The following is a 24,568-nucleotide window of genomic DNA, read 5'->3' on the forward strand; positions in this document are numbered from 1 at the left end:
CTTTTAACCTACAAATATTGGTGTCTCTCACATATTGTACGTAAACACATCAGACTTACCAAAATAAATATGTGCATATAGCATGTTTTAGTTATACAGTGGCACATGTCTTTCCTTCATAAATGACAGTTCCTTAAATATAACAGTACTTCTCATCTGCTTCTTGATCTCATTATATAATAATTAAAACAAAGCATCTGCACATGAGAAATCTGTTCAATGCTGTGATAACATTCCTGATCCACACTGGCAGCAGGGGATTTTGCTAGCTACAGGACCAGAGAAGTTTTGAAGTTCACAGCACAGAAGGAGGCCATTTGGCACAGTGTGCCTGTGCCAGTTCTCAGTTTGCGCACAGAGGAAGATGAAATGTTGCATACTTCTTTCTTTACATGCATAGCTGGCAAGTAAAGTTCCCTGTTGACAACACAATCATGCAAAATCAGTGCTTCAAATGCATGTAAAAATAGAATATTTCTATTTCCATAATTAAATGTGTTAAGTGTATTATATATTTCGAGTTTCACAACACTTAAAGCCATCTGACCCTGAGTAACGCCATTTGTTTATCACGACACAAATCCAGAGAGGGTAACAAAATTGATGCTATTTTTCATTAAATGACCAGGTATCTAATAATCCACCTCAATGTGAGTAAATTACAAATGGAAATATACCTATGAAGAACAAGTAATCATGAAAATTCCTGCACTTTTTTTAAAAAAAAGCTCTTATTTACAAAACAACCCAAACCAGCTTATCAAACAACTTGTCCAAAACCCTTGAATGGGTAATTATTATGAGACAACCAACTTTATAAATTTAAAAACAACTATTTATAACATAAGAACGAGAAAAGAAAAATCCAAATTAATTAAATTTACCCATACGTTGGCTCTGAAAGGTTTGCTAGCTCTCTCAGTTTCACACAATAACACCCAAAACCCATAGAAATAGCAAAGCCCTAATAAGTCAGGCACGTTCTTTAGAATTTCTGGAGTACGCTCCTTATGCTGTTGCAGGTCCATGACACACCTGCAATCTGAGACTTGGCCTTCATACTTCCCATACATGCTAGTTCGGCTCTGCTCTCAATTTCCATTCTTTGGCCAGTGCTGAGACCTCCAATTGTGAGAAACCTAAAAAAATACTGAAGGACTTAAAAATAGCTTACTTTGTAAAGGGACAAAGTGGGCACAAGATATTTCTTTAGAGAAGGGAGAGTAGATGGTATTTCCCCAGAAGCTGGCTGTCATTGGTACTTCCATATCCATTGCGCTAAAGCACTGAATTCTTACTCCTGTCAGTCATAGAGTCATATAGCATGGAAACAGGCCTTTCAGCCCAACTTAGCCATGCTGACCCAGTTTCGTTATCTGAACTAGTCCCATTTGCCTGCGTTTGGCCCATATGTCTCTAAGCCTGTCTACGTACCTGTCCAGGTGTCTTTCAAATGTTTCCTGAAGAAGGGCATGTGCCCGAAACGTCGAATCTTCTGTTCCCTAGATGCTGCCTGACCTGCTGTGCTGTTCCAGCAATAAAGTTTCAGCTCTTTCAAATGTTGTAATTGTACTCGCCTCTATCCATTCCTCTAGCAGCTCATTCCATATACGCACCACCCTCTGATGAAAAAAGTTGCCCCTCAGGTCTTTTTGAGTCTTTGCCCTCTTATCTTAAATCTAAAAAGATTAGATTAGATTAGATTAGATTTAGATTAGATTACTTACAGTGTGGAAACAGGCCCTTCGGCCCAACAAGTCCACACCGCCCCGCCGAAGCGCAACCCACCCATACCCCTACATTTGCCCCTTACCTAACACTACGGGCAATTTAGTATGGCCAATTCACCTGACCTGCACATCTTTGGACTGTGGGAGGAAACCGGAGCACCCGGAGGAAACCCACGCAGACACGGGGAGAACGTGCAAACTCCACACAGTCAGTCGCCTGAGGTGGGAATTGAACCCGGGTCTCTGGCGCTGTGAGGCAGCAGTGCTAACCATTGTGCCACCGTGCCGCCTTCTAGTTTTGGACTCCCCTACCCTGGGGAAAAGATCTTGGCTGTTCACCTTAGCCAAGCCCCTCATGATCTTATAAGCCTGTATAAGATCACCCTTCAATCTCATATGCTCCAAGGAAAAATGTCCCAGTATTCTAGCCTCACTTTATAACTCAAACCATCCAGTCTTGGTAATATCTTTGCAAATCTTTTTTAGACTGGAAGAGTGTAATAACATCCTTCCGAGAGCAGGGCATACAGAATTGTACACAGTTCTCCAAACGTGGCCTTACCAAAGTCCTGTACAACCAAAATATGACATCCCAACATACTCAATGCTCTGACCAATGAAGGCAAGTATACCAAATGCCTTCTTCACCCACCCAGTGATGCCACTTTCAAGGAACTATGTATCTCTCTTTTCAATGACACTCCCCATTAACTGTATAAGTCCTTTCCTGGTTTGTCTTATCAAAATGCAATACATTGCACTTATTTGCATTAAACTCCATCTACCATTCCTCATCTACTGGCCCTAGGTGATCTAGATCCCATTATACTCTTAGATAATCTTATTCACTGTCCACTATACCAACAATTTTGGTACCATCTGCAAACTTATTAATCATGCCTCCTATAGTCTCATCCACATCATTTATATAAATGTTGAACAACAGTAGACCCAGCACCAATCCTTGTGGCACACTGCTGGTCACAGGCCTCTAGTCTGAACAAAAACCCTCTTCCACCATCCTCTATTTCCTATGATCAAGCCCAGAATCCTATGTGATCTAAACCTGACTAACCAGTCCACCATGTGGAATCTAGTCAAAGGCCTTTCTAAAGCCCACAGACCTCCTGACTCTGGTGGTGCCAGTGACAAAGTCACATGATCTTAGACAGGGAATTGCAACTCCATTTGCCAGACTACAGGAATGTACAGAAATAGAACAAAGACCAGTTGGTCCATCAAGCCTCTTCTATCTTTGTATAATGTAGCTTCTACACACCACCACTCACATCTACAATGCCTTTCATTATCTACCTTCGATCTGCATGCAGCCATCCTGAACAAGACATAAAGAAAAATTTGCTTTTTTATAGACTAGTTAAAGAAGTTGCTGGACATCAAAATTGAGAAAGATGCAGAACAAGCTACTGAGTTTTGACCACCTCTTTTATTCAGTCACAGGTAAGCCAAAATCATCTCTTGGTTCTAATTACTGAGGACTTACCAGGTAATTTTAAAACCAGTTCACTTGACTGGCAATATAAAGCATTTAAGCAACTTGGAAGTGTGCAGATCATTTTCTATCACTGTAAGCCCAAATACATTGCAACATAAATGGGAGATCAGATGACCCAGGCCACTCTATTTATGAGACGTTAACCTTTCACCCCCTTCCCAAGAATCTATCCATCTCTGTCTTAAACATATTCAAAGATTCTACTGCCACCACCTTTTGAGGAACAGAATTCCAAGGACTTATGATCCTCTGAGACAAAACAAATAGCTAGCAAATAACCTAAATGTTTTTGGTTAGTTCGTGGGATGTGAGTATCACTGACTGGGCCAGCACTTACTCCCTAACCCTAATTGTCCTGGAGAATTGGCCTGCCTTGTTGAATTGTTCACTCTTTGTGTGTAGGGACAACCATAGTGTTGTTAAGAAGTGAGCTTCAGGATTTTGACTAAGCAACACTGGAGGGACAGTGATATAGTTCTGAGTCAGGACAGTATATGACTAGGCAGAGAATTTGCATGTAGTAATGCTCCCATACATCTGCTGCCCTTGCCCTTCTAGGTGGTAGAGGTCACGTGCTTGCAAGGTGGTGTCGATGGAGGCTTGATGAGTTACTGCAGTGCATCTTGTAGATGGCACACACTGCTGCCATCACTGTGTTTCAATTATAGAGGTAGTCAATGCTTATGGTCGTGGTTGGAGTGCCAATCTAGCAGGCGGCTTTGTCTGGATGGTGTTGAGATTGATGAGTGTTGTTGGAGCTGCACTCATCCAGAGGGTATTCCATCACACTCCTGACTTGTGCTTTGTGGATATTGGACATATTTTAGGGAGATAGGAAATGAATTACTTGCTACAGAATTCCTAGAATTTCGAGGGTGGATGCCTTTAAGGGTCAAGGATATACTTCATGCAGGTGATTGCTTGTTGAGATGTACATTTTTAAGAGAGGGTGTCAACTAATGTGATGAAAATGGCAGGTCCTGTGTCAAATTAGCATTTTATATGGACTCTGATGACTGTATGTAATGTCGATATTATCATTGTCAAAAGTGAAGCAATCGACATGGGTTGTGCTGAAAGTGGTCAGGATGTAACCTCATGCATTGGTGCTGACACTTGCTGCCTATTTATTTTAAATGGGCTCACAAGTTACGAAAACCAATGAACAATTTTTGTCCTCAGATTGATTTGATGGGTATGAGATTGCTAGCTTTGTGATTTAGATTTACCGTAATGGCCAAGAGATTGGAAAAGAGGAATATAGGGTGTACACCAAACGTGCTGCTTTAACATTGATCCAGAGACCATGTTAAAGCTGCAGACCAATATAACAATTCAAACATGCAGCCATTCATGTCCACACTGTATCACTTTGAGGCAGTGAGTATCTCTTAAAGGGGATATACATTGGTTTCAGAGGAACTTTTGACATTGACAAAATGGCTGAAAACTTCAGGTTCTCTAATGTCATATTGGTGACCCTGGCTCAGACAACGGGAGATAAGAGGGGGAATCTTATTACATCTAGCAAGCCTTTCATATCTCCACTGACAGTGGGAAGACTTTACAACAGTGAACAATAGGAATTTCATGTCCAGGAATGTTTACACCACAGAAAGAGGCCATTTGTCCCATTCAGATCATATAACTTCTCTGTCAAGCAATCCAGTGGGTCTCACTCAATCCCCAGAGCTCTGCAATTTTATTTCCTTTAGGGACTTAATCAACTTCTTTTTGAAATCATTGTTTCTTCTTCCACCACCCTCCTGGCACTTACTGCTTAAAAAATGTTGTATTTCACACTTGTCTCCCAAGAATAAGAATCCTGTATCCCCTCTGTCCTTGTTCGAACAGCTAATGCAAACAGTTTTTCCACATCTACTTTATCCAAATCTGCCATGTTATTGTGCACCTCTATCAAATCTCCCCTCAATAAATCAAAAAGGAAGACAACACTAGCCTTTTCAACTTAACCTTTTTACTAAAGTCCCCACCCTGGAATATTTTACAAAATCTTTCTGAACTCTCTTAAGGATCCTCACATTCAGACGTTATGACTTGTACTGGACACAGAATTCCAGCTGGAATCTAACCAATGCTTCATAAAGAGTCAACATAACTTCCTTGCTTTTATACACAATGCCTCTATCCATGAAGGCAAAGATCCAGACGCATAGTTAACCATTCTCCTATTATGGAGGAGAAAGTGAGGGCTGCAGATGCTGGAGATCAGAGCTGAAAATGTGTTGCTGGAAAAGCGCAGCAGGTCAGGCAGCATCCAAGGAACAGGAGAATCGACGTTTCGGGCATAAGCCCTTCTTCAGGAAGAAGAGCTTATGCCCAAAACGTCAATTCTCCTGTTCCTTGGATGCTGCCTGACCTGCTGCGCTTTTCCAGCAACACATTTTCATTCTCCTATTATGTCCTATCACCTTCCTGAAGAAGGGCTTATGTCCGAAACGTCGATTCTCCTGCTCCTTGGATGCTGCCTGACCTGCTGCGCTTTTCCAGCAACACATTTTCAGCTACACCTTCAAAGGTCAATGTACCTGCACCCTCAATCCCTCTGCTCCTGCATACTGTTTGGAATTGTGCCATTAATCCTATTTTGCCTTTCCTTATCCTTTCTGCCAAATAGCATCACATTGCACTTCTCTATTTTAAATCCCATCTGTCACTTAGTCATAGAGTCATACAGCATGGAAACAGACCCTTTGATTCAACCAGTCCATGCCAAACATAATCCCAAACTAAACTAGTCCCACCTTTCTGCTCCTGGCCTATATCTCTCCAAACCTTTCCTATTCATGTACCTATCCAAATGTCTTTTAAACATAATTATACCCACAACGGGAGAATGTGCAAACTTCATATAGTCTCCCATGTCTGCGTGTCCTAGCTTCCTCCCAAAGTCTAAAGATGTGCAAGTCAGATGGATTGGCCATGAGAAATGCAGGGTTACAGGGATAGCGTCGAAGGGTGAGTCTGGGTGGGATGCTCTTCAGAAGGTCGGTGTGGACTCAATGGGCTGAATGGTCTGCATCCACACTGTACGGACTCAATGGCTCAAAGTGTTTTGGCAGCATGGTGGCTCAGTGGCTAGCACTGCTGCCTTACAGCACCAGGGACCCAGGTTCGATTCCAGCCCTCGGGCGACTGTCTGTGTGGAGTTTGCACATTCTCCCTGTGTCTGCGTGGGTTTCCTCCAGGTGCTCCGGTTTCCTCCCAAAGTCCAAAGATGTGCAGGTTAGGTGAATAGGCCATGCTGAAAAGCCCATAATGATAGATGCATTAGTCAGAGGGAAATGGGTGGGTTACTCATCGGAGGTCGGTGTGGACTTTTTGGGCCAAAGGGCCTGTTTCCACACTGTAGGGGAATCTAATCTAATCTAATCTAATCTAATCTAATCCTGTACCGACAATTCATTTAACAGTTTGCTCCTTCTCCTAGTTTGATTGGTTCCTCTTTACCATTTCCTCATGTTGCAATGAGGTAATCAGAAAGCTGGTCAATCACTTTCACATTAATAATAATTTTGGTTTTGATGAGTAGTTTTAACAGGGGATTCAGAATCTCCTCACTTCAGGGACTGACAGAAAAAAAACAGAATATATATCCTGCTACTAACTCTCTACTTTTGCAGATTCAGGACTAGCACCAATACACCCAGCTTGCCTCCTCCAGTGGCTGCCGTCTTCCATAACTCCTCCAAGTTTGATATAGTCAGTAAATTTTGAAATTCTACTTTACATTCAGAAAAACAGTGTCCCACCATTTACCCTGAAAAAGCTCTACTGTCAACCACCCCTTCAGTGTGAAAAGAACCATTTATATAACTCACTGTCTCCTGTCCCTCAGTGAATTATTTTATGCAATAGAGCAGCGACTCTCCGATACCACAAGCCTCACTTCCTGCCATTATATGGTACTTTGTCAAATGCTTTTTTAAAATTCTGTAGAGACAACAAACACCACACTCCTTTAAGTCAACCTTCTCTCTTACTTAATCAGAAAATGCCTTTTAGAAATCAAAGTTAAAAAATCACATATGCCAGGTTATATTCAACAGGTTTATTTGGAAGTACTCACTTTCGGAGGGCTGCTCCTTCATCAGATTGCTTAGAAATCAATGCTGACTATCCTCAGTTAATTACTTATGGTTTCTGGGAATGTTCTTACATCTTTTCTTGAATAAGGATGTCACATCTGTCACTCTCCAATACACTGATAACACCCCCATATGGAAGATGATGGCAGACCATTCAGGGTGGCATGGTGGCACTGTGGTTAGCACTGCTGCCTCACAGTGTCAGAGATCCGGATTCGAGTCCTACTGTCTGTGTGGAGTTTGCACTTTCTCCTGGTGTTTGCGCCGGGTGCTCTGGTTTCCTCCCACTGTCTAAAGATGTGCAGGTTAGGTGGATTGGCCATACTAATTATGCCCACAGTGTTCAGATTTGTGTAGGTTAGGCGCATTAACCATGGGAAATGTGGGGTTATAGGTTAGGAGGATGGATCTGGATGGGATGCTGTTCAGGGGGTTGGTTTGCCTTGATGGGCCAGATGGCTTGTTTCCACACTGTAGGGATTCTATACATTATACACCTTCCATGAACTGCACTTCCATGTCCTTTAGAAAACTGGGATGCAATCTGTCCTGACCAGATAATTTACCTACCCTAAACATAGCCAATCTTTCCAGTGGTTCATCTCTCTCAATTTTTATTTATCTATTGCATCGACAATCTCTATTTCTATTAATATTTTTAGGATTCCTCTTCCTTAATAAACTTTGATACAAAATACTCATTAAGTATTTTAACTTTTTCCAACATTTCTGACAATTTATCACTTTGTTTATTTTTAGTAGGAGCCACTTCACCTCTTTACATTCTGGTAGAAGATTGTCAGATTCCCTTTTACGTTAGCAGCTATTCTATTCTCATATTCTTATTGTCATATTCTCTGTTTGCCAGTATTATATTCTTCTTCAATTCACCTCTCAAAATATTGAACCAAACCTGGTTCTCACTTGAAGAATTTAGCTTACATGCATTGTAGACCCTCTCTTTTCTGTTTTGATTTCTGTTTTCATTCAGAGAGTGCTGCTTTGGGTCCCCTGCCTTTCTCTCTTGTTGCAACGTACCTAGCTTGCACCTGCACCATCTCTTCCTTAAAGAAAGATTGCCCCATTACAGTTATCACCATTAGCCTTTGAATCAATTTTACCCTGGCTAGGTCCATTCTCATGTCATTGAAAGGAGTCCATTTTCATTTCCAAAGTCCCCTTCCAATTTGACCTTTTATTAACATTTATTATTTTTCCATCATTAATCTAAATCTTATGGTATAATGATCCCTCTTACATAACACAGCTTCCCTCAGTTACTCTCCCAACACTAGCAATATCTCCTTTTCTATTAACCTGAGGACATACTGAATATTTATTTATTCTAACATTATACAAATTGATATTTATTTAACTGAAGTATCGCCATACAGTTTTCGTACGTCCCTGTGATTTATTGCTTTTCTTTACACAGCCTTGTGTGCAACACGTGTCATAAGTTATATGCATGGAATTTGTGTAGTTTCTTCCCAAAGCCATTGTAATATGTCATGTATCTTGCAGATGAACAAAGAGTTGGGAACATTTTGCATTCAAGATATTCAACTTGGTCTTCAAAATGATACCATGAAAATTTCTTACATATTTATGTGAAAACCCATATGTTGGACTCACCTTCAATTTATGGATAGCTGAAGAACAGTGATTGATCCTATATAATGAGAACAAGGATGAAGCATACCATGTGATTTCTAAGTTCTTCAGTGTTGTTAGGTTATAGCTCATTGCAACTGCTGAGGTTTTGAGAGTGATCAGCTGGAAGTTTTCCTTAGTGTATGCCTTTTGTTCACTTTACTGCAGTAATATCGGAATGCCATTAAAAGTGTAGCTTCTTTGGTCCTCTCATTCTATTTCCTTTTTTTTTTCTAATTTCTATGAAACATGCATGAGTTATTTTTCTTTCTAATTTTCTCTCTCGAAGCAAAGCTAGAAAACATTTCAGAAGAAGGACTATCCCATCATGCAATGCACAATGTAATAATCTGTATTAAGATTGGGATTTCTATTTTTCATATATATGGCTCTCACTTACATAATAGCTACGAGAAAAATTCTATGAACACAGAATTACCTTGTCTTTGCTCAATCGAGAATTCTCTCTGAATATTAAACATAAGTTATGAAGTAAACATTGAAAATATAAGAAGTAGGAGCAGAGTAGGTTATAAGGCTCTTCAAACTTCCTTTACCATTTAATAAGATGGTGGCTAAACTCCTACACAATTTCCATTTTTCTTCCCTATTCCTTGATTCCTCTACTGCCCAAAATTGTATCAATCTCAGTCTTAAAAAGTGCACCGACTCAACATCTAAATACCCTTGGGGAAGTGAACGCTAAAGATTGTCCACTGACTATGTGAAGACGTTTCTCCTCATATTCGTGTTAAATTAGATCATAAACCATCGCAGCAGTGGTGGGCCATTCAAGCCATCCGGTCTATCATTCAATGAGAACATGAATAATTTTTGGGGATGCTGTTTAGGACTGAGAGGAGCAGAAAATTTTTCTATTACCCAGAAAGTGATGAGCCTGTAGAATTCTTTGCTAGTGAAAGCAGTTGAGAAAATACTGAATGCATTCAAAAAGGAACTAGATATAGCTCTTAGGTATAAAGAGATGAAAATGGCTGGAGAGAAAGTAGGAACATGGTACTGAGTTGGATGATCAGCCATTATCATATTGAATGACAGAGAAGGTTCAAAGGGCTGGATGATCTACTCCTGCTCTATTCTATACGCCTTTACATTTCTATGATCTGACAGTCCTCAAGTCAATTTTCCTGCCTTTTCCCTCTACCCTTGATTCGCCCACTGATTATAAATCTGTGTATCTCGGCCTTGAATATATTGAGCTTCTGTAGCCCTCTGTAGTGAAGAATTTCACAGATTCAATACCCACTTAGAGAAGAAATTCCTCCTCATCTTGTTTTAAAAGTGAGCCCTAATTCTGAGATTATGCCCTCTGGTCCTAGACTCTCCCTTAGGGGGAAGCAACCTTTCTGTATCTATCCTGTTAAGTGTCCTTTGAAGGTACTTTGAGGATGCAACCAGCAAGGTAGATAATGGGGATCTGGTGGAGGTGGTGCATCTGGATTTCCAGAATGTATTTGACAAGGTGCCATAAAAAAAACTGATCTAGAAGGTTAAGGATAGACTATTGGTTTGGATAGAGGATTGGCTGGCTGACAGAAAACTGAGGCTTGGGATAAATGGGTCCTTCTATGGATGGCAAACTGTAACTAGTGAAGTGCTGCAGTTTCAGTTCTTGGACTTCGACTATTTACAATCTATAGAAATGATCTGCAAGCAGGGACAGAATGCAACATAGCAAAGTTTATGGATGATACTAAAATAGGTGGGAAAGCGGGCAATGAAAGCAGGCTAAAGAGCTAAAAGAGTTTAGAGATGGATATTGACAGGCTTGGAGAATGGGCTAGAACATGGCAGATGGAGTTGAATGTGGGTAAATGCGAGGTTGTCCATTTGAGCCATTAAATAAAAGAGCAGGTTATTATTTAAATGGGAAGCAAATTCAAAGTGCATCAGTGCAGTGGGATGTAGGCATCTCTGTGCATGAATCGCTGAAAGTGAGTATGTGATGCAGTACATAATAAGAAAAGCAAATGGAATCCTGACATTTACTGTAAAAGAACTGGATTATAAAAGGAAAGAAGTGTTGTTACAATTATATAATTGTGTTGATGACACCATATCTGGAATATTGTATCCAGTTCTGATCTTCTTACTTGAAAAAGGAGGTGGTGCCACTGGCGACAGTACAGAAAAGGTTCACCAGATTGATTCCAGGGATGAAAAGACTGTTGTATGAGGAGCAATTGAATATTTGGGCTTGTATTTGTTTGAGTTCAGAAGAATGAGAGGAGAATCTGATTGAGGAATATAAAATGCTAAAGAGGATTGATAAGGTGGATATGGGATAGATGTTTCCCCTTGTGGGACAGTATTGAACAAGAGGTCATAGATATAGAGTGACAGGAGGAAAGTTCAAAATGAAGAGAAACTACTTCTGTCAGAGGGTTGTAGATCTGTGGAACTCACTGCCCCAGAGTACAGTGGAGGGAGAATCAATCAATAGATTCAAGTAAGAAATAGATATGTTTCTGATGAAAAGCAGGATAAAGGGCTATGGGGGGCAGGCAGGAAAGTGGAGTTGAATTGAGACCAGGTTAAGATCAGCCATGATCATGTTAAATGGCAAGCAGGCTTGAAGTGCTGAATTGCCTTCTGCTGCTCCTAATTCCTGTGTTCCTATGTTTCTACGTGAAGTGACTGGAACAAGGTCAGCCAGGTTGACCTCATAGAATATGCGTTCCCTGATTGGGGCTGGTCTGTTCAGGAAGCCGTGGCTGACAAATATGAACAGGAGTGTCAGGAGTTATGTTCCCTCAAGGAGCCAGCTCTGAGCTAGCTGGGTCAGTGTCATGTACTAAGCAGATGTAAATAAAGGGTGACTGAGTGACAGGATACCGATCTTTGTGGAGTTATTTCAGTGCTGAAAATGTGTTGCTGGAAAAGCGCAGCAGGTCAGGCAGCATCCAAGGAACAGGAGAATCGACGTTTCGGGCATAAGCTCTTGAAACGTCGATTCTCCTGCTCCTTGGATGCTGCCTGACCTGCTGCGCTTTTCCAGCAACACATTTTCAGCTCTGATCTCCAGCATCTGCAGTCCTCACTTTCTCCTCGGAGTTATTTCAATGGCAATGAGAGAAATATACACCCCTGTCATCTTTGAGTCGGGGTACGCATTTCCGGCATCATGCCACTATTTGGGAAGTTTGACTTGTTCAATCTGCCGATGAACATTGGGCCCAGTTTATGGATAGAATGCATTTTTTTTCTGATATTGGGGCAGACGTAAAGCAATGAGTAATTCTCCTCACAGCTTTCATATTCGCAGTTTCTTCGGTTATTAGGAGCGTAACTTTCCCTGAGACACCAGATACTAAAACTTTTCAAGAGTTGACGGATTTGGTTGATGATTGGCAGAGGCATGTGACTTTGGTTTAATATTAGTGAGATGCTGAGAAATCATTGGTATGTGGGATTAATGATGTGACCATGCAAAAACACTTACTGGCTGAAGCCTAACTGGACTTCAAACAGGCATTACAACTGGCTTTGTCATTAAAAAATGAGGCAAGTGGAGCAGATGGATTCCAACGGACGTGAACACCCTTGCCAGGCTGACTGAGCTTGGGGGATGGCTCTTGAGCGAAGGCAATTGCATAGACTCACTCTAGACATATTCTGAACAGTGGGACTCTAGGTCAGCCTATTGCAAAGCCTCAAAACAAATCCAAGCCTCAGCCAAATGATTTTCTCGAGAATCCAGGCTCGCAGGTCATTGTAGTTTCTGCCATTATGTGGACTTGAGACAGCAAAAAGAGTCCCACTAGGGCCTAAACTGAGTAAAGAGAACTCAAATGCCAGTATCTAAGAGAGTGCACAACCTGGAAAATCCACCTATAGTTTGTTTGGAACAATGAAATTGCTTAGTGACATCCAAATCAGACGCAATCAAAATAAATGACTGATTAAATGGTCATCCAGTTCCAATGGAGGTCAAACCTGAGGTGGCTGTATTAGTGATCGCAGAACCAGTCTTTTAACAAAATTTGCTCTGAATTCCAACCATTAAGTCTGTGTAAAGCTCAGCTGGGCTGAGAACCTACACTGGGGAACCCCTACAGATTAAGGATACAACTTTGGTTCCAGAGTCTTATGAGAAGCAGCTGGTTCAGTTACCATTGATTATGGTAAAAGGCTCAGGCCCAAGCCTGATGGGGCAAAATTGGTTGAGAAAGATTCACCTTGCTTGACTTAAAATGTTTCAATTACAAAATGGCTGCCTGAGTGGAGTCCTAATTAAATTGTCCCTATGGGCGGCATGGTGGCACAGTGGTTAGCACTGCTGCCTCACAGCGCCAGAGACCTGGGTTCAATTCCCACCTCAGGCAACTGTCTGTGTGGAGTTTGCACATTCTCACTATGTCTATGAAGGTTTCCTCCAGGAGCTCCGGTTTCTTCCCACAGTCCAAAAAAAACATGCAGGTCAAGTGAATTGGCCATGCTAAATTGCCCGTAGTGTTAGGTAAAGGGGTAAATGTAGGGGAATGGGTCTGGGTGGGTTGCTCTTCGGAGGGTCGGTGTGGACTTGTTGGGCCAAAGGGCCTGTTTCCACACTGTAAGTAATCTAATCTAATCTATTAAAAATTTAGTGGGCGACACGGTGGCACAGTGGTTAGCACCGCTGCCTCACAGCGCCAGAGACCCGGGTTCAATTCCCGCCTCAGGCGACTGACTGTGAGGAGTTTGCACATTCTCCCCATGTCTGCGTGGGTTTCTTCCGGGTACTCCAGTTTCCTCCCACAGTTCAAAAAAGTGTACAGGTTAGATGAATTGGCCATGCTAAATTGCCCGTAGTGTTAGGTGAAGGGGTAAATGTAGGGGAGTGGGTTGCGCTTCGGCGGGTCGGTGTGGACTTGTTGGGCCAAAGGGCCTATTTCCACACTGTAAGTAATCTAATCTAATCAAGATTTGCCGGTGTTGGACTTGGGTCTACAAAGTTAAAAATCGCACAACACCAGGTTATAGTCCAACAGGTTTAATTGGAAGCACACTAGCTTTCGGAGCGACGCTCCTTCATTAGGTGATAGTGGAGGGCTCGATCGTAACACAGAATTTATAGCGTTCTTCGTGACCTGCAACACATTATCAATGAGGATGAGCACCTCACAAAGACCTTCCCCATACCTCCACTAATTGCCTTTAAACAACCGCCAAACCTCAAACAGATCATTGTTTGTAGCGAACTGCCCGGCTCTCAGGACAACTCCATACAACCCTGTCACGGTGAACGCTGCAAGACACGTCAGATTGTAGACATAGATATCACTATTACACGTGGGAACACCTCCCACCTTGTACATGGCAGGTACTCATGTGACTCAGCCAATGTTGTCTATCTTGTACATTGCAGGCAAGGATGCCCAGAGGCATGGTACATTGGGGAAACCGAGCAAAGGCTACGACAATGGATGAATGGGCACAGCACAACAATCAACAGACAGGAGGGTTCCCTCCCAGTTGGGGAACACTTCAGTGGTCCAGGACATTCAGCCTCGGACCTTTGGGTGACCATCCTCCAAGGCGGACTTCGGGACAGGCAGCAGAGAAAAGTGGCCGAACAAAGGCTAATAGCTAAGTTCGGTACCCATAAGGAGGGCCTCAACCAGGACCTTGGGTTCATGTCACATTACAGGTGATCACCATTGCACTACACACACACACACAGACATTCCTACATACACACACTCTCACATACACATGGACACAGGTATACACAGACGTGCACAGACACCTACACACACCTTTATAGACACACACTCCCAGACTCACACATGCACCCCGTCACAGACTTAAGACACTCTGCACTCATTACAAACACACACACTTTCTCACACTCATAACCCCCACCCCAGACAGACACACACACACAGACAAAGACCCACATGCACACATATATTTTGAGGGGTGAATTTGTACTTGCAGAGTTACATTGTACTTTGCTCAAAAACTGCATGAATTTATGTAAAACTCTGTTATCTCACTTTTTAGATTAGAATCAATCTAAACATCATGGCATAGACAGAGAACACAGGGGCCAAAACCTTCAACATATTGTCTAGCTATCACCATTGTTAACAGCTAACCCGAGAATGCAACTTTAAAATAAAGGTTTTGTGATTTACACATGAAAGAAGTGAAACTATCACTGTATTCTAACAGATGAAAGGCTTAACAGACAATCAATTTTTCAATGTATAATTTCAGTTACATCACACTGTAAATTTTTGCTATAGATTCTGTGCTACGATCGAGCCCTCCACTATCACCTGATGAAGGAATTTCGCTCCGAAAGCTAGTGTGCTTCCAATTAAACCTGTTGGACTATAACCTGGTGTTGTGTGATTTTTAACTTAATCTAATCAATACATGGAGGTTTTTCAGGAAGGTATAGGGGCTATCAAAGGAGCCAAGGCCACCTTGCATGTTGACCAGGAAGCAATTCCATGATTCGACAAGGCCAGCCCACTGCCATTTGCCTTATGTGTAAAAGTAGGAGCAGAAATCAGGAGGGTGGAAAGTGACGGGGTAATCAAACCAGTACAGTTTGTGGAATGGGCAGCACCAACTGTGAAGACCAATGGGTCAGTTAGCCTTTGCAGGGAGAGCAGCAGCTATGCCACAATTAATACCCATAAGGGATTGTATCAGTATGCTAGACTGCCATTTGGGATATCATCAACCTGTGTCATTTTCCAGTGGATGATGAGGAGCATATTACAAGGACTACCCCAGGTCACCCTTTATTTGGACGGCACGCTAGTAACCAGGAAGAGCAATAAAGAGCATTTAGAGAACTTGGATATAGTCCTTTGACATTTCTCCCAGGCAGGTGTACATGTAAGGACAGAAATGTATGTTCCAGGCAGCCCAAGTGACCTGCTTGGGCTACAGAGCCATTTAGACTGGGTTACACCCATAGGAAGATAAAGTGAGGGTGATCAAAGGTGCTCCTGCTTCCATGTCTGTACTGATGTATAGGTCTTTCCTTGGGCTGGTGAATTATTACACAAACTTCATAAAAACCTGGCCAACAACCTGGCATCCTTACAGCTGCTATTGAAAAAGGGTCAGCATTGGAAATGGTCACGGAGACAAGATGTAGCCTTTATGGAAGTGACGCAGCAGCTATCGTAAAAGGTGTTGCCAGACTACGATTCCAGCCGAGGTGTACTGCTGACATGAAATGCCTCACTTTCCATATCCAGGTAGTGAAGGCTCACCAGTGGCCCAGCGGAGAGGAATGTCATCTTTGGTGTGAGAAAGTTCCACCAATAACTTTATGGATGTAAATTTGTAATAGGAACAGACCACAAACCCCTGCTAAGGCTACTTAAAGAGGACAGGGCCATGCCACCCATAGCTTCAGGTCGAATTCAGTGGTAGGCTCTTATTCTGAGCGTGTATAATTACAAGTGGAACACCATCTGGGAGGCCAAGTGGTAAATGCAGATGGATTGAGCCACCTTCACAGGCAAATACACCACAGGTGGTCTCTCCACTAGAAGAGTCCTTTCTGGTTTTAAACATTCTGGACACCGTTCCAGTCATTGCTGACAATACCAAACTGTGGGTACAAAAAGGTCGCATCTTGGCAAAACCAAAACAGATGGTAGTGATGGCGGAAACAAAAGAGCCATCACAGCTAGAATAGAAATCTTTCTGGACCCAGCAAAACCAGATCATAGTAGGGGACGGCATATTATTATGGGGAACAAGAGTGATTGTCCTGAGCAAAGCTCGCCACCCAGATACTGGCTGAACTCCACCGGGGTCATCCAGGGGGTTTCCAAAATGAAGATGTTGGCATGACGTTATGTGTGGTGGCCAGGATTGGATGCAGACATAGCCTATTTTTGGGACAGCGCCCAGAGTACCAACAAGGGCAAAAATTACCGAAGATATAGATTCTGAGGGAATGTTTCACCTTGTAGGAGTGGCTCAATCTAGGGGCCTCGTTTAACAGTAACAGGTCTCACTTTTAAAGATGGGAAGATTTATTTTTCTCTCAGAGTGTCATTAGCTACCTCAGAAAGCAATGAAGTTTGGATTATTGAATATATTCAAAGTTGAGTTGGACATATTTTTGATTGATAAGGGTTATAGGGGACAGACAGCAGAGAGAGGTTGAGACCACAACCAGATCAGCCATGATCTTATGGATTGGTGGAGCAGCCTTGAAGGGCCAAGTGGCCTACACTTGCTCCTTAGTCCTGTGTCACTACCCACTCAATCATCAAAGAACCTTACGCTTAATAATCAGTCCTTTTTAACAAAATCACCTCTTCTAAACTTCATGAATATAGGTCTAGTTTTTATAATACCTTCTCAAAAGACATTCCACATGCCAGGAAACAGTCTAATAAACCATTGCTGCCTTTCCTCAAGGACATATATATTACATTTCACCACCACTAACATTTCCCAGTTTTAAGGGAACTGCAAATAAACAAACTATAATGTGAAAGAAAGGTAAAATGGAAAGTCATAATGACGTAATATTTAGTCTGCTTTTTCTCACACATTTTAAAATTCTAAAATTGTAGAAGTAATTTTTTGCTGTAATTTTAATTTAAAAAAATCATATTTGTTTGATTACCTTGATGCCAGGTGGTAAAATTCACTGAGATAAATAATTCTTTCAGTTTGAAGTAATACTTCATGTGTAAAATTACAGTTTGAAATTTCATAGTGTGTCTTCCTGTGGTTTTATTTGGAGAAAAATAATTTACAATTATTAAGCCCCTATCTTCCTGTCACATACACCCCAGCTATACCACTGGGGATTTTTGACATCTGGCTTGATCCATCATTTCTACATTGCACTCATGTCTGTGGTTGTACTTGGCACAAAATATAGCATTGTGGCAACATTCTAAACTGTGTAGAAAAAAACACAAAAAAGACACCAAATAACTGCAAGCGTTTCTCTCATGCATGGAAAACAAAAGCATGCCAGCATAGTTTTCATCATGCTAAGCAATCTACTGGTCATACCAATGATGTTTGAGATAATGAAATATTTTATTATTTTCTGCAAAACCAATTCAAATCAAACTATCTTTTTTCATTCATGTATTGTGTAAACATTCTTCAGAAGTAAATCCTTAAAAAGTTAATTTGTCAGATAAATTTCCTTTGAAAGGAGAATAAGTACTTGGAAGCAAATGACTCCCTTGATTACAAGTAATGGATTCACAAGGTATGAGTAAGAGATCAGAATGGTTCTCATTGTGGTTTGAGTTTATCTTCATATATCAGAAAAAGTTTCAAACCACTTGCAGAATGCATATCAAATGTTTTGTTTCATTAGAGAAAAGTGAGGCAAGGCATGGTTAATATTTTTATATTCAATAGGTTCTTTATGTTTAGAGAATGTGTCATGGATCATATACAAAAATCGCAAGTAACAAAATGTACAACTGTAGTCAAGTTTAGCATGCGACAAATCTCTTTCAGCTGTGCATTTTCATAGATGTTCTGAATAGCATGTTTAAAATTGTAATTGATCAATATAATCACACTATCTGCTTGCCCCCATCACATAATTTCAGGTAGGTACTTTAAGAAGATAATACGTAAGCTAGTACATCAACTACAATGTGTACCTCATGACATCGTCGACTCTGAATCCTTTCTTGCGTGCTAAATCCATCAGAAACATTCTTCTGCTCGATCCCATTTTTCTTTCTACAACGAATATGGTCAGATCTTGAAATCTGACTTCGTGCTTACTTTGTGAACTGCAGACTTCTGTCACTTTTTGCCTTTTCCTCTTTGGTATGATTCCGATTCCTCCCAGGTTTCCTGTTGAGCTCATTTTTTGGGATTGCTTTAATGTAAGTTACACTATCTGCTCTCAACTGTCTCTGTCACCTGCACCTTCTCTGCACTTAGTTAAACGTCTTTCAGTGATGTCACCTCCCTTGATTTTCTAAACAAACTCTGCAAACCAATTAAAGAATTGGGTCACTGAGTTTTTGCACAAGCGGCAGAAGAAAGTTTATTGATTTCAACCCTTTGGGGATTCCTGCAGCATCACTTCAGAAAAAAACGTCTTCTTCTATAACTTTTGAAAAATAATTTACATAATTGTTTCATAACCTTGCAGATCTTGGGATGTCAACAAAAATTTCAACTTTTCTTCTTTTCTGTCTTGGAAAGGTGATTTATAGGATATATGTCGAATATCCATGTGTATGCAGAAAAGTTAGATCAAGCAAAAAGTTTGTTTTAATCCAAAACAAATGCATTTGAATTGAGACAGGATTACTACAGAAATGCTTTCCATACCAATGTTCCTTTCCCATTATCTCAATAACATTGAATTCTCATGGAGATAGACAATCCATTTCAGTCATGTAGCCATTCTTTAAGTGTGAGCTTTGAGGTAAAATTGGGTTACTTTATTGCAAGTTTCATGATAACTCCACCTAACCACTACACTTAAGTGACCTAACACACACACACACATAAACATACACATTAACACATAGACACACATAAAAACACACACATACAAATAAAACTCCCATTAAATTCAGGAGTCTGAGATCTATAAGTTGAAGAATTTCTTGCCTGAACTTCTCAGGCTCTCTATGGCTCTTCTAAGAAGCTGCCTAAAACCCATCTCCTTGATCAGGTTTTTTGTGAAGAGCCTTGAGATGTTTATGTCAATATAGGTATTGTTCTGGTTGTTTAATACTGCTGCAATGACTTAGAATTAGCGAACACATAATTAATAATCAAAGTTATCGCTCTAAGAAGCATTTTTCTAATACTGCATCAATTATAATCAGTAATCCATCTAAAACATTACACGGAAAATTTTGAAAGACTTGTTTTATTTATACCTTCACATAAAACAGTGAAGCTGGAAATTTCCTTGTCTAGCACCACTTGTAGCAATGCTTTGGAGAAAGTGGTGTTGTGCAGAATATACATGTCTTTTTGTGCTGCGTGCATTGTTATCTGCTCTCAGTGTGACCTGAAGAGATTTTCTAAATGAGAAGGGACACATACGGATATCTCCAAAGAGTGTAAATTCTGATTATTACAGACTCAGATTTGCACTCAAATCAGCAGCATTTGATTTCAAACAGTTTAACTGAGTCACATGGTTCTAAGCTTAGACATTTTAGATCCAAGTTATGAATCTGTGCAACATTCACCGACCTGGTATCTGCAAGATAGGATCGGAATTTGGGCTAATTAAAGGGCCACTCCTTGAATTTATGGCAAGGTATTTTTGAATCACTTTTACTTAGATAAACCTGGAGATTCCTTTGGCCAGTCTCCAACACAGCTGAGGAGGAGAGGGGATAATCTGACCCTGGGATAGGCCCAGTTGCTGCAAATGACCACAAAATGGAATGGATAAGGCTAGGAGGGTAGATAGGAAGAAGCGGCAGTGAGGAGCATCCACTGCCTGGAGAAAAGGTTGGATTGTATATAAAAATGTTGTGAGACTCTGCTTTCACTTCAATAACATGTGCATTCAATCATGGGCTCACCAGTCAAAACCCACATATTCATTTCACACTCTCTAACACAATGTTCCCTTGGCCATCGGTCAACAACAAAAGTCTTCAACAAAAATTTCACAAACATCTTTATTAAACAACACACCCAATTTAACAAAAAGCAAAGAGTTATGTCCAAAGACCAGGACTTGAGTATCTGAAAATATACAATTAAAAGGAAATGGTTGAAGTGGAGTGTAGGATGTCAATGTGGAGGAAAGCAAACATTCCAAAGTCACTCCACCTGTAGTTACTATTTAATACCACAGCTCAAAACAAGGGTCAGGAGGAAGCTCAGAAGGGCCAACAGACCTGTGCAACCTTGAGACCCTTGATTTGGAGCACCATCTCCAGGAGGAAGCTCAGGGAATACAGTAATGCAGGCACCATCACCAAAAACTACTTCCACCCCACTAAAGCACCATCTTCTGCTTTCTAGGTCTGCCTGATGTGAGGCATGACCTCCCTTGCAACACACAGGTAGGCTGTCACTGATTGTGTGGCTGTGATAGTTGGCATGCTGGAGAAGTGCACAGAAACGTGGATGTGACCAACACTCCCTGTTGGTTGTGTGCTTTCACAGCCATGCGCCAAGAAAACAAAATCCACATACATTCTGTGCTTGTCCACACACCGGATGGGCTGCACCCAAACGGCCAACGAAGGAATCCTCCTCAGACCCTCATAAAGCACTTTCCAACCGCCGTGTAAGATGGCCCATGAATCCCAGGATCCACCAGGTGTCAGAACGAAATGCAGGATTTCACAATTCAGTCCTCAACCACACAATTGCTTCCAGCTCCAGACAAATTTCATAAACTTGTGGTCAGTGAAGCAGCTCTGGGAAGGGGAAAATGCCAGGTCACATCACCTCCAGTCAGGGAACCAAGTTGAATCCTGTAAGAACAGGGTCGGAGATTCCTGGGAAGCTTGTAGTCATCTCAGCAGTGACCTGGAGGATCGGGAGCTAGCTCCAAGGAAGCAGGCATCCACTCCAGAAGGAAATAACCATTGACTCAAATGGCAGCTTATATTTATTTTTCCAAATTTAAAGCTTGTTTTCTTCGTAAGTTTAAAACATGTCCAGAAGAAAAGCAAATCAATCTTCAAAAAAGAAATCCTGTGCACATTTTGAAAGGGAATGGCTTTCAGAATTCTTCAAAACTGAAATGCAGTCTTCAATGCAGAAACAGAATGAATGAATTGGAGAGATGTTCATTCATCCTGAAATGGATGATCATGATGTGGTGAAAGTTCTCACTGATAATGTCATACTTGTGAGAAAGATGAACAATCCACGCTTTCCTGCAAAACATTGATGATCATGCGGTGAAGTGCACAGGAATTACTGAGAGCTGGCACAGCAAGAATTATGCCTTAGAATTTTCCAAGTATACCATCTTCACCACACTGAACTCCTGGATGAATTTTGCAAATCCCCTTTTCATGATTTGATATGGACATTTCCGTAAAACAAGTGTTGATTTTGTACATAAAATTTTGACCAAAATCTAAACTTGCTTAAAAGACTATCTTTGCAGGAACTGACTGCTTGCAACAGTGCCTCCTTTGTGACAGCAATTATGTAACTTTATGTTAGCAATGACTTTGATTTACAGAAGATGGTCCTATTTACCTCATACAAAGTCTCTTTTCTGCTAGGAAAGAGAAATGGAGTAGTTGCAACCTGGCAGCCTGAAACCCGTCTGGTTCACTAATGTCCTTTGGGGAAGGAAATCTGCCGTTCTCACATGGTCCGGCCTACATGTGATTCCAGATCCACAGCAATGTGGTTGACTCTCAATTGCCCCAGCAAGCCACTCATTTGTAGCAATCACTGCAGCATATCAAAGAAATGAAATTGGACAGATCACTTGGCATTGACCTAGCATCCGAAATGAAACAGCTCTGCCAACCCTGCGAAGTCCTCCTCAATAACATCTGGGAGTTTGTGTCAAAAATGGAAGAGCTGTCGCAAGCAACAGCCTGACAGGTCATACTCATGGAATCATACCTTACAGACAATGTCCTAGACACCACCATCACCATCACCATCTCTAGAGATGTCCTGTCCCATCAGGACAGCAGAACAGACCCAGTAAAGGTGATGGCACAGCGATATGCAGTCAGGAGGGAGTTGTACTGGAGTCTTCAACATTGACTCCAGATCCTATGAAGTCTCATAACGTCAGGTTAAACGTGGGCAAGGAAACGTCCTGCTGATTACTACATACCGTCCTTCCACGGCTGATAAATCAGTACTCCTCCAGGTTGAACAACACTCAGAGGAAACACTGAGGATGGTAAGGGCACAAAATGTACTCTGGGTGGGGGATTTCAATGTCCACCACCAAGAGTGACTCAGCAGCAGCATTACTGATCAAGCTCATCAGGTCCTAAAGGATTGAGTTTTGAAGAAGTAACAAAGAGGATTGATGAGGGCAGAGCAGTAGATGTGATCTATATGGACTTTAGTAAGGCATTCGACAAAATTCCCCATGGGAGACTGGTTAGCAAGGTTAGATCTCATGGAATCCTGGGAGAACTCGCCATTTGGATACAGAACTGGCTCAAAGGTAGAAGACTGAGGGTAGTGATAGTGGTTGTTTTTCAGACTGGAGGCCTGTGATCACTACATTTTGTCATTTATTTAAATGATTTGGATGTAAGCATAAGAGGTATAGTTAGTAAATTTATAGATGACACAAATTGGAGGTTTGGTGGACAGCGAAGAAGGTTACCTCAGATTACAACAGGATCTTGATCCGATGGGCCAATGAACTGAGAAGTGGCAGATGATGTTTAATTCAGATAAATGAGAGGTGCTGCATTTTGGGAAATCAAATCTTAGCAGGACTTATACACTTAATGGTAAGGTCCTAGGGAGTGTTGCTGAACAAAGAGACCTTGGAGTGCAGGTTCATAGCTCCTTGAAAGTGGAGTTGCAGGTAGATAGGATAGTGAAGAAGGTGTTTGGTATGCTTTCCTTTATCAGTCAGAGTATTGAGTACAGGAGTTGGGAGGTCAAGTTGCAGCTCTACAGGACATTGGTTAGACCACTGTTGGAATATTGTGTGCAATTCTGGTCTCCTTCCTATCAGAAAGCTGGTATGAAACTTGAAAGGGTTCAGAAAAGATTTACAAGGATGTTGCCAGGTTTGGAGGATTTAAGCTGTAGGAAGAGGCTGAATAGACTGGGGCTGTTTTCCCTTGAACATCAGAGGCTGAGGGGTGATCTTATAGAGGTTTACAAAATTATGAGGGGCATTGATAGGATAAATAGACAAAGTCTTTTCCCTGGGGTGGGGGAGTCCAGAACTAGAAGGCATAGGTTTAGGGTGAGAGGGGAAAGATATAAAAGAGACCTTAGGAGTAACTTTTTCACGCAGAGGGTGGTACATGTATGGAATGAGCTGCCAGATGAAGTGGTGGAGACTGGTACAATTGCAACATTTAAAAGGCGTTTGGATGGGTATATGAATAGGAAGGGTTTGGAGGGATATGGGCGGGGTGCTGGCAGGTGGGACTAGATTGGGTTGGGATATCTGGTCAGCATGGACGGTTGGACCAAAGGGTCTGTTTCCATGCCGTACATCTCTATGACCCTATGACATAACTGCTCGGCTGGGTCTGTAGCACATGGTAAGGGAACCAACAAGAGGGAAAAACATACTTGACCTTATCCTCACCAATACGCCAGCTGCAGATGCATCTGTCAATGGCAGTATTGGTAATAGTGGCCACCACCTTCACATTGAGAATACCTCCATTGTGTTGTATGGCACCATCATTGTGTTAAATGGGACAGACTTTGAACAGATCTAGTAACTCAAGACTGGGCATCCATGAGGTGCTGTGAGCCATCTGTAATCTCATGGCTTGGCATATCCCCCTCTGAACCATTACCATCAAGCCAGGAGATCAACTCTGCTTTAATGGAGTGTGCAGAAGGACATGCCAGGAGCAGCACCAGACATACCTGAAGATGAGGTGTCAACCTGGTAAAGCAACCAAACAGGACTA

The 24,568-nt window shown here is 41.6% G+C and overlaps 1 protein-coding gene across 1 annotated transcript in view; it reads right to left on the minus strand.

Moving 5' to 3' along the window:
• Nucleotides 1-24,568, minus strand: part of dntt (deoxynucleotidyltransferase, terminal) — a 284,731-nt gene that overhangs the window by 238,259 nt on the left and 21,904 nt on the right. The gene's annotated exons all lie outside the window — the stretch shown is intronic.

This window comes from Chiloscyllium plagiosum, unplaced genomic scaffold (genome assembly GCF_037043375.1).
Source record: "Chiloscyllium plagiosum isolate Xiang-an unplaced genomic scaffold, Cpla_swu_hap1 HiC_scaffold_22, whole genome shotgun sequence".
In the NCBI taxonomy this organism is placed as follows: domain Eukaryota; kingdom Metazoa; phylum Chordata; class Chondrichthyes; order Orectolobiformes; family Hemiscylliidae; genus Chiloscyllium; species Chiloscyllium plagiosum.